Source organism: Lygodium microphyllum, chromosome 22 (genome assembly GCF_053477565.2).
Source record: "Lygodium microphyllum isolate KBCC chromosome 22, Lygodium_microphyllum_v1.1.10, whole genome shotgun sequence".
In the NCBI taxonomy this organism is placed as follows: Eukaryota; Viridiplantae; Streptophyta; class Polypodiopsida; order Schizaeales; family Lygodiaceae; genus Lygodium; species Lygodium microphyllum.
This window is the reverse complement of record NC_141156.1, coordinates 20,338,202-20,348,561: the sequence shown is the minus strand read 5'-3', so window position 1 is coordinate 20,348,561 and position 10,360 is coordinate 20,338,202. Positions and strand designations below refer to the sequence as shown.

Below are 10,360 nucleotides of genomic sequence, written 5' to 3'. Positions count from 1 at the left end.
GGAGACATATGTGTGATGATCTCCTGTAGCTCCTCGTCTCTAGTCCCTCGACTCATCATGTTGTCTAAATATCCACAAAGATCACTTACACAAACAAAAATTGATGTTAGCATAATCAAGATAAAGATTCAAGCAAATGACGATAATATAATTCTTTTAAAAAATAATTTTATTTAAAATGTATATTCTAGAGTATCCTTATAAGCGATTCATCAACAAATTGAGTAGGTGGATGCTCCAAGTATGATGCAGCCTGTGGTCCCATGTCAATCTCTTGACACAACTCCGCATACACTGGAAGGTTGATAGAAAGGTCACCATAAAAGGATGAGTCCACCTCATTCTCAAAGAATTCTTGGCTTCTTGTCTTTCCATCATATTTACTCAATTTTGCCTCCTATACATGCTCCAAGCTTTGGGCGGTGTCGAAGGGTTTCGAAAGCAATGTCGCAACCACAGAGGACCTTGATTAATTTCAAGATAGAAGATCAATCAAGCATATTCAAACTTCATTCAATGTACCCTCAAGTCATGAGTGAACTGTTCTTATTTACTGCTATCTATTGTTGTTAAAATAGAGTAGCCAAAAACAGTATCTCTGTGTGATTTTCTTTTGATAAAGAATTACAGTCCTGCCTGTGTTATGAAACAGTCCTTCTTTTGAACACTCCTTCAGCAGGCCACCTTTTTTTTTCTGTTGTATTATGCTCCAGAAAAGTTATGATGTTGAAATTCTGCTGTAGTTCTTGAATGATCACAAATATTAATAATGGAAACATGGGATATTAGAGAGAGAAAGCTTGCAGCCCATTGGAACAGTTGGCATCTTCCCTCTCTATATAGCGGTGATTATGAAAAGTCCACCTCAAACAGCCCAATTTCACCCCTGAACCATGGTAGAAGAGTCATTTTAAGGTGATTTATCTGCAGGCTCTTCCATCATGACCACATCCTCTTTGTTGCTGCCCATTGGTACTGCTTCTGTACCACTTGACATATTTGAAGCACCATCATCATCAACTATCTTTAGTTCTGCTGGCAATAGCCCTGATTTAAGTGCTTTTCCAAGCCTGGCAACTTCCTCCAATGTTTGAGAGTTTGCAATAGCAGCCTTGCTAGCCAGAATCTGCTCCTTGGTTGGACCAGTTTGTTTAACTTCTTCAGCTTTAGGAGGAGATTTTACGTCAGGTATTTCACCAAGCACAAATGTCTTTGCAGGAGGCGGTTCCATGTTTAGAAGTTTTGCCTTCTTCGTTCCAAACAAAGCTGTTGCCTCTTGACTCTCCTTTTGCTTGACTTTTCTAAAATCTAGAAGGCATAGCTACTGCAACTTATGAATGACATAAAGACGATAGTGTTGTTTCTTTGTGATTGTATTATCAAGCAAGCAGAGGATCTGCAAATTTGTTAGCCCTTCAAGAGGGTCAAGCTTAAGGTATTTGAAAACTCATCATGAGAACCTCCTTGACCAATATATACCAGAATACACCCAGCCATAGCAGCACCCGTGAAGATTAATAGAAGGATCAAAGACACTAGATTAACCCTCTGCCTCCAATAGCTTCTTAGAAAGGTTCAATAGAGTTAATTCATACATGTGCTCAGACAGCCTATTGGATGAACTGGACCATCTCCAGAATCTGCTTGGAGACCTCTGAGTCATTCATTTTCCGCTTCCTTCAATCATTGATGACAGAGTAATCATGCCGTTCAGAATCATGTCTCCCTTCAAAAACACAAAATTTGTTGCCGCAAGAACTTCTTCGTAGCAGACAATTGAGTGATGGTAAATTCTAATCATACTGCAGCATACTTCTACTTCAGCGTAACTCGGCTCCAATGCCAGAAAAACAAACTTTTCACTAGTGGATTCAAGATTGAAAAGGCTCTCTACTCATAGATCCAAGAGTGCAAGCTGCTTTGCCAGTCAGTTACGCTCTCAGGAAACCAGAGAGCAATCTCTTTGCGCACACTCATCTCTTCCATGATTAACATTCCTTCCATCAGCTATTGCGAAGTCTCCTCTGATGGTCCCGAGCGCGGACTCAGCAGGATTAGTGGCCCGATTATCTTCCTCCCTTTCGAACCAGTAAAGCAGCCCCTTTCTTTCTCCTTTCCTTCCCCTGTGTCGACTGCTACTTGTAGATCCTGAGTATTCCCTCCGAGATGGGCGTATTATCCCTAATTCTCTTTGCTCTAATTCTCTCTGCAACTCCCTTTTAGCTCTTCGCTCCGTATCCAGATCCAGATTGTGCTTCAATTCCCCGATTTTAGCACGCTCCAGCATTCCTCTTTTTCTGTCATCATTGCCCTCTTTTTCTTTCGTCGAGCTCCCCTATTCAGTCCTTTGATTTGCCCAAAAATCCTTCCTTTTCTGTGATTGTATTAATCAACACTTTTTCTCTGGTTGTAGCTTCATGATCAAGAAGATAAGCAAGGATCACACCTTCCTATGGCATTTCTGTCAAATATTTCTGCTGGACCTCGCATCTGCTTTTTGTTTGCTGATGCCGTTCATCAACAACGTTATCACTTCGTGTCATTCTTCATCTTTGTTTTCGTCTTCATCCTCCACTACTTCTTTATCTCCGTCAACTTTGTCTTCTTCTGCCGTCCAATCCAGTTCTTTGCTGTCTCATTGTTGCAATCGTCCTCCTATCTTCTGTCACAGTAGCTTTTTTGCCAATGATGTCTCTTCCTCTCTGTTTGTGCCGAGATTCCCTCGCAATTCCCCATTTGTCTGCCTTTTTGCTCCGCCTGAAATTCCCCTGCTTTTCCCTCTGCTCTTCTCAATTAAGCCTTTTTCCCCCCCAAAAGCCCTCTTTCAAAAATAGTCATTCGTTTTCAAATAGCCATCCGTGGCTTTTTCAGAATAATTTTATTTTCTAATAAACCCTCTCTAACAGTCTCACAATGCAATTCTATACCCTTGGTTGTTGCTCCTACATGACCACATTATACATGTTGACTATCGCATTGCCAACAAAAAGATCTTTCACTAACAAACCTCCTTCGATAATCTGAGCATGTACTTTTTGGCCCATGTATATAACTCTTGTCATTCCACAAGCTTTCGAAATGCAACAGAACACTGAAGTGCTTTCTCAACAACTCCTTGTTGGATGTAACCAGAAATTAACATGTTCCACGAGATTACGCTACAAAGTCGATGCTTGTCAAACACTTTTTGTGCTTCTGCAAGTAATCCACACATGGCATACATACCAACCAATGCGCTGCCAACAAAAAAGATCTTATTCTAACCCCTCCTTACTATATTTCCACGCAGAATAAAGATGCAAACATAATAGCTAAGTATGTACAAAATATCAACTCCCACACACAACTTTTGGGTGGTTTTCACACCTCAAATGCGCAGCTATACGATAGCGGCCTCCAACCCTTCCAATATTGACCCCTCTATCTACGTACTGTCTTCATCTACGTTGGAAACATTACTTTTATCATATACTCTCACACTTCGGGGAGCTGAAGATACAACATATCTCCATCGAGGTTGTCAGGGGTTTGGATAGAAAATTGCTTATTCAAAATCACATACAAGAGAGATTTGACATTTGTAATATATACCATGTCATAATAAAAGTTTAAAAAATATAGGTTCATGCACCTGTTCACGATGGGCCGGTAATACAAACGTGTCACATAAATCCGTCTATCTTTTTTAGGAATCTATTTTGAGAAATCTAGATGGACCTCATCAAACAATTGCCTCGGCTCCTCCTTCCAATACGACTTTCAACCACTACACATCAAATAGGATCATGGAGAAACTACAGTAATCCACCGTGATAATAGTTTGCAAGTTCCCAAAATACTCTATCTCTTCTATAACGGTGTTTGGATCAATGGCTCGCTGTATGCTCTCTTGCTCAAACTTTGCCATGACACCACAATTCGTTGTGGAGCACATTTCGTTGATACACTCCGCGCAAAAATATCGTCCGCGTGACCACATCGCACTATATATTTTGTATTGTACATTGAAATAGTTAATTAGTTGTCATATATAAAATCTAGATACAACAGCTTATAAAACATGTGGTCACCTTTGGACTACATCCCCTCAAGAATTTCCACTCCTCAAAAGAGACCTCCACCCCTTCACAAGAGGCTGGAATCAAAGCTCCATGCAACCATCGCATAGATATAAACTCCTCCATGCCCTCGGGATATCGAATCGGTTAGTGATGCATACTATGTCAAAATTCGGATCGCGCTTCTTCCCAATCTTTCCTAGCTAGCTTGTACCTAGCGAGCCATGTCTCCATGGAGGCATTGTGCAACATACAAAAATGATTCACTTTCTTCTCCATTGCAACATCCATCCTTTTTTCTATCCCATTTCCAACCACCACATCTCCGGTCAGTCTATCATCATCCTTCAATGACCATAGCACATTGTTGTTTGAATCAATCGTTGGTAGCCACTATGAGATATGCACTAATGCCTTAGACACCAACCAACCTTCATCCATGCTACCTACTCGCCAAGCTTGTTGTCACAAAAAGCCTTTCAGGGTTTTCATGAAGCGCTCCAAGAAGAACATCCATTGCATATGGACAAGTCCCGCAATCTCTACTTCATCTGCAAGATGCACCAAGAGGTGGGTTTGTATCGTGAGGCAACCATACCGGTCCCAACACTTCTATTTAGTGAACACAAGCTTGAACAAGCTATGATAGATATGGCCAATGAGAACGAAAGCCTACTTACTTGAGGACTTGGAGAATCCCGAAAAGTCATGTATAGTTCACATGAGAATGGCTCGTATATTGGAGGACTGTCGACCATTGCACTTGTTCATATCTTCCACAGTGACCCCCTCCTCCCACAAAATCTTAAGCTCATAGACTAATGGACGGAGATAGAAATCCATATTCTTGACTTTGTAGTAGCCAAGAATGAGCAAGCTAAGAATCAGGTGTCCTTTCTTCGTAGAAAGCCATGGTGGGATGTTGTAGTTAACAAGGACTACAGGCCACACACGGTAAGATGTTGAGCGGAGACCGAATGGATTCACACCATCCATAGCAAGACCAAGTCAAAGATTCCTTGGCTCTTGTGCAAAGCTTGGAAAGGTAGAGTCAATGTGGCTCCATGCACATGAATTCGTTAAAATTCATTAGATTCCATCTGTGGATCTATTTTGCACATGCCATGTTGTCAAGCTCGCCATGCTCAATGTACGAAACATGTGAAGTATACGGGGGATAAGTGGAAAGTGTTTAAGAACTTTCTGAGGTATAGTTTGCCCTTGCAAGTCTTGTCAATACCTGTGAGCACTACACTTTGGACATGTCTCCATAGTCTCATACTCTCCTTGAAATAGAACGCAATCGTTGACACATGCATGGATGCTATTGTAGTCCATGCCAAGCTTTCGTAAAACATGTCGTGTATTATCACGAGACTCAAACATGGTATTTCCAAGTGGTAATATATGATAATTTAGCAACCTAAAAAGAAATCATAAAACACCTTGAAAAAGCACAATTGTTTTTTATAATGATGCCGAAAACAAATCAACAAAGCGTACGTAGAAGGTACCTAAACAACTTGGTCACACTCACATCACTCCACCCGTATTTTGCTTGCACACTTAGGAGTGCAAGTAGCATCTTCAAGCGAGATACTCAGCACCCATCATATAATTGTACGGATGCTTCCTCTCTAAGTGTATTAGATGTCTCAGTATCCATGGGTATTAATGCATTGATCATTGCCTCTATCTCAGGCTCCAAGATTATAGGAAAGTTTGAAAGGCAGCCTGTCTCCTTTGATATTGACGTATAGACTGGATAGTGCCTTCCAAGTGGTGGATTGGCTCAAGCACTCCATCCATCACATGCCCATGAACTCTTCTAACTGGTCACAATAGGTGCACTCCTTCTTGGGATAAGACATCACCTCCCTGTATAAATTTTACGGTCACACCCAATGTTATTGTGTATGATATTCGATTAGTTTGCAAATATAATGCATGATTGATACATACTTTTCTTACTGTTTGCTCAAATTCTGAGATCACATGATCAATGATCTCTGATTGAAACTCGCCGAAGCATCGTACATGTTCTATAGACAAGTGATGCTTTTGTTTTATTGCGAGCATACATTGAGAGCAAGGACACATGACACGCTGATTAAGATACACCTTGCAATCTTGAACATCACGACCTTCCTCATTTTCCATTTTTTCTACATTACGATAAACAATTTGTTTTTGTTCTCATTCTCTTTTTCTTTCTGAATTTATTTGAGAAGGGATTTCTTCTCTTGTAACTCAACAAAAGTAACGTCAAGTGTCATCTTGGTTTTCTCCCTGTTTCTTTGATTCTCCCCCTTTCTTTGCGCTCTTCGTGTTATATTCTTTCCCATTTCTCTTTCTTTCTCTCTCTCTCTCTTTCTTTGTTGCCCCTCTCTTTGTTTCTCTCCACCCCCTTATGTTTTCTCACTCATTCTCCTCTCTCCCTCCCTCCCTCCCTCTCTCTTTCCTCATTTCTTTGTTGTCTTTCAAGTTTATTTTCTCTCTCTCTCTCTTCCTTTCTTCTTCTCCCTCTCTCATTTCCTACCTTTCTTACTCTCTCTCTATTTCTTTGTTGTCTCTCTCTTTGTTTCTATCCACCCCCTCACGTTTTCTCATGCATTTTCCTCACTCCCCCTCTCTTTGTTTTTCTCTACCCCCCCATGACTATGGTCTTAATAAGTGATTAGTTTGGGAAATGAAGTGGTGGCTTTTGAGGAAGACACCTCTCACTCTCCAAATTTGTCATATGTTCGATGTGTCATATGCTAGGTGCTAAAAAGCTTGTTGCCTAATTTGTCATTATTGGCTAGTAAGGCTTATTTAGTGATATGGTCTTTGTTTCATAGTGTGTAAGCTTAAGAATATTTTTGATGATAAGGTCCATTTTTCATAGTGTATTTTCTTTGTCTAAGCTATGATTGTAGGGGTTTCTAGAGTCAGGTTTCTCTATTTTTCAAAATTTTTAAATGTATTTTGTGATTTCTTTTTTTTTATTTATTTCTTTATGTATCTTGTGTTTCTTTGTTAGAAATTTGTAATTTTAGTAACTTGCAAGTGTATGTAGGTGCACCATGCACAACTAGGCTTTTGTTTTCCACAATCAATGTGATTCAATGTAAATGCAACTTACAATTCAAATATGACATATGCAAACAAGCATTCAATCACAATTTTTACAACACTACACAATGTGTGAACTCCCTTTTTTGATGATCCAACCACTTGTGAGTGATTTTGTAGGGTAATTAAGGTGAGATCCTAGTCTTCTTAGGGTGTGGGTTTGTCATCTCTTAGATGTAGTCACTTTTGATGACCTAGCTGCATGAGTTCTAAGGGCTTGACTATCACTATTAATGCTACCTCCACTCAAGTTGTTCTCACCAAATGGTTCTAGGTGAGCTTAAGAATAGTTTTAGGTTGACTACTCAAGTTCACTTCTCGAGGTATGAAGTGAGCCTTTAAAACTTACTTTGGAAGTGAGCGTATCATAAGTATTGGCATAATCTCTTTTGCCTCTATCTAGCACTCTGAAAACACTCCTAAAGGTGTCCAAACAAGTGAGTTGAGTTGAGCTTCCCGTTAGTGAAGACTTGGTTACTCCTTTTCAAGTGCAATGGCCCTTGTGACGTGTCAAGGTGTCGGGAGTTTCTTTCACCAAGCTTTTAATGATGAAATATCCTCTTGCATGACTATGGTCTCTCTTTGTTTTTCTCTACCCCCTCGTGTTTTCTCATTCATTCTCCTCTCTCCCTCCCTCCCTTTCTCTCTCTCTCTCTCTTTCTCTCTTTCTTTATTATGTTTCATGTTTATTCCCTCTCTCTCTCTCTCATTCTTTCTTTCTTTTCCTTTCTTCTTCTCCCTCTCTCATTTCCTCTCTTTCTCCCTCAATGCACCTCATTCTCAACAAAAACAAACAAAAGAAAAGAAGAAAAAACAAGAACAAAGCAAGAGAGAGCAATGTACTCACCGCAAAGGCTCGAAGATGGATTCTTTATCTCCTCTTCACCATTCGTACACTTCCTCCTCTTCTTCGCGAATGGCGACATGGTGGCGGTAGGGAGAAGCTCTCCTTCCTTCTCTTTCTCTCTTTCTCTTCCTCTCCCTCCCTCTTTCGCTCTCTCTTTCGCAAAATGCCATGCTCGGGTTTCGACCACATTTTTTTTGTTTGAGTACCAGCGATGCCACTAATTTATGTCGGAACTCGGTGTTGCTATTCCCCCCTTCTCTTGTAGTGTATGATTTTCTCTATATCATACTCCTCCTATCTCACTATCCTTAATCATCTTCTCCATCAAATAAAAAAGTGGATATGTGGCTAGTGCAAGTAGCAAGGGGCAATGGGAGCTAGCTCTTGTCACACACCACTATAAACTGAAAATTTCTCTAGCAAGCTTCTACTCATGGACACTTATGTATTTGACCCTTCACTAGAAAAGATGGGATCTTCGCTATCTTCTTCTATCAAAGCCCATCCTTTCCATTATTTTCTTCCTAGTTAACCTTATACAAGGCCCTCTCTACATTAAGCTACAAGAGGATTTTTTTAACCCAAGCTTTTTGCCCATTTTGTAGCCATTAGAATATTTAAGGGAATGTTCAAAAGTAATTTGCCCTTGATAAGGCTATACTGGTGTTTATTAATAGACCTTACATTACCTTCATTAGCGTGTTTTCAAAAGAATTATTAAGTATGATGCCAGGATGCATATTTCACAAAGGATTCCGTGATTATATTTATTAGTCGAGGCTCGTACACAAGGTGGATTCCTTGTGAGAAGTTGATGGGGATGCCTGTCCTTTTCGAGCGTCATGTTAATTTAATGTGCACGTGGGTGATTTTGTAAAAATACATATTAAATGAATGGATGTTTATGAGTTTAGAGTGCACACTCGAATTAAATTAAGGTCAAGACAGGGTTCCAACCTATTTAATTATTTTGTAGCTGAAGACTGCTAGGTATTCACTTTTGTTGGGTTTTATTTAATTATTTTCTAACAATTGTGAATGCTTCAGTTGATGTGTAGAGTAGGTGACGGTGGCGTTGGGTAGCACTGGGCGATGATGTGAATCCAAATGCCTATAAGAATTACTATTTTTGATGGGTGTGCACCTTATCACTAAAGACGTGACACCAATATTATTCAAACGCACTTATTTATTAAAGCGCTTGACAAAACATTTATTATCTTGTATGCGCAAAGGCGCTCGGTTAAATATTTCATTATTTGATAATTGTATTTGGGCACATCACGACTTTTGGACGCCCAAACACCTTACTTTATATTTGGGCAAAAGCAAACACAAAAGCAAAAGTATGCTATTTGTAAAGTGGGCTATTTTTAAGCTTAAAGATAAATAAATTTATAAATAGATGCCTTGTGAAGCACTCATACAAGGCATGGGGAGATATTGCATTGGTCTTTTTTGTCTCATGTTGTGCAAATTTCCTCTTGCTTTTTACTTGCAATTATGAAGGTTTATAGAGTTCTTTGTTTTTGGAGACCTTTCAGCATTCGCTACGCACGCATATAGTATCCCTCTTGTGCACCAGTGGTATTAGAGTGAAGCTGAGAACTAGAGCTTCTAATCACTTACCATCTCGAGCAAAGGCGAAGCTCCTGGAACAAACGGGCTCTACAGGCTGTCTTGCGCCGAACTGACAACACAGGGGTGTTCCTGGCGATGAAGAATCCCCTGTTGTACCCTCTGATCGTGAAGGACCTCTCACAACAGGTGGAAGACCACTCCTGAAGTCTCCTCTTCAAGTCATTTTTTTCTTAGAGAGAAAGCAATTGATGCTTATAACAATTGTTAAGCTTTATGAGAGCTTAAACTTTAACTCCACAAACTTAACGAGTTGTGGCAAAAGCATGTACTCACGTCCATTGATTCGATCAAGGGCATGACACCATCTGTACGGTAATTCCACGAATTGCTTAAGTTTTTAAAAAAAATAATACTTTAAGCTACTAAGCTTAATCTAAGGCTTAAAGTTTCAATTATCAATCTCTTCCATAGCAGGTGTTCACACTGTGGTATTCCCAAATCGGTTTTGAAGCTTTAGCAAGCCCTTGTTTCCACCTACAACTTGGTTGAACGGATTTACAACAAGTAGATTGTCACACACAATCTATGCTGAAGACTATTTTTCTTAGAAGAAGACTATTTTCAATTGCCATACTTGAGAAAATCAAGATCGTAAAAAGAAAAGGCATACTAATAAACAAAGCAAGCTCATGGTGATCTTCTTTACACGTGACTAGAGGATGAGCGATGGATCTTCAATCAAATCCAGGATGTCAAATCA

At 39.8% G+C, this 10,360-nt stretch overlaps 1 pseudogene; it reads right to left on the bottom strand.

Moving 5' to 3' along the window:
• Positions 1-910: 910 nt before the first annotated feature.
• LOC148016943 (uncharacterized) lies at positions 911-2,287 on the bottom strand (annotated as a pseudogene).
• Positions 2,288-10,360: the final 8,073 nt, after the last annotated feature.